Below are 1,548 nucleotides of genomic sequence, written 5' to 3' on the forward strand. Positions count from 1 at the left end.
TGATTTACCTTCTGATTTTTCAAGGCAAGCTATTGAAAATGTTAGAAAATTGGAGAAAGGTGTCTATGTAGTTGATTTGAGCGACTCATTTCATTATTGGACTCACCAAACCACTTATAGTGTTTCAGGTACAAAATGACTGTTTCTCGCTGAGAAAATGCCAAAAAGCGGATTTCTGTCATAACATTGATTTACCTTCTGATTTTTTAAGGCAAGCTATTGAAAACGTTAGAAAATTGGAGAAAGGTGTCTATGTAGTTGATTTGAGCGACTCATTTCATTATTGGACTCACCAAACCACTTACAGTGTTTCAGGTACAAAATGACTGTTTCTCGCTGAGAAAATGCCAAAAAGCGGATTTCTGTCATAACATTGATTTACCTTCTGATTTTTTAAGGCAAGCTATTGAAAACGTTAGAAAATTGGAGAAAGGTGTCTATGTAGTTGATTTGAGCGACTCATTTCATTATTGGACTCACCAAACCACTTACAGTGTTTCAGGTACAAAATGACTGTTTCTCGCTGAGAAAATGCCAAAAAGCGGATTTCTGTCATAACATTGATTTACCTTCTGATTTTTTAAGGCAAGCTATTGAAAACGTTAGAAAATTGGAGAAAGGTGTCTATGTAGTTGATTTGAGCGACTCATTTCATTATTGGACTCACCAAACCACTTACAGTGTTTCAGGTACAAAATGACTGTTTCTCGCTGAGAAAATGCCAAAAAGCGGATTTCTGTCATAACATTGATTTACCTTCTGATTTTTTAAGGCAAGCTATTGAAAACGTTAGAAAATTGGAGAAAGGTGTCTATGTAGTTGATTTGAGAGATTCATTTCATTATTGGACTCACCAAACCACTTACAGTGTTTCAGGTACAAAATGACTGTTTCTCGCTGAGAAAATGCCAAAAAGCGGATTTCTGTAATAACATTGTTTTACCTTCTGATTTTTTAAGGCAAGCTATTGAAAACGTTAGAAAATTGGAAAAAGGAGTCTATGTAGTTGATTTGAGAGACTCGTTTCATTATTGGACTCACCAAACCACTTACAGTGTTTCAGGTACAAAATGACTGTTTCTCGCTGAGAAAATGCCAAAAAGCGGATTTCTGTCATAACATTGATTTACCTTCTGATTTTTCAAGGCAAGCTATTGAAAACGTCAGAAAATTGGAGAAAGGTGTCTATGTAGTTGATTTGAGAGATTCATTTCATTATTGGACTCACCAAACCACTTACAGTGTTTCAGGTACAAAATGACTGTTTCTCGCTGAGAAAATGCCAAAAAGCGGATTTCTGTCATAACATTGATTTACCTTCTGATTTTTTAAGGCAAGCTATTGAAAACGTCAGAAAATTGGAGAAAGGAGTCTATGTAGTTGATTTGAGAGACTCATTTCATTATTGGACTCACCAAACCACTTACAGTGTTTCAGGTACAAAATGACCGTTTCTCGGTGAGAAAATGCCAAAAAGCGGATTTCTGTAATAACATTGTTTTACCTTCTGATTTTTTAAGGCAAGCTATTGAAAACGTTAGAAAATTG

This window comes from Cololabis saira, unplaced genomic scaffold (assembly GCF_033807715.1).
Source record: "Cololabis saira isolate AMF1-May2022 unplaced genomic scaffold, fColSai1.1 scf035, whole genome shotgun sequence".
NCBI lineage: Eukaryota > Metazoa > Chordata > Actinopteri > Beloniformes > Belonidae > Cololabis > Cololabis saira.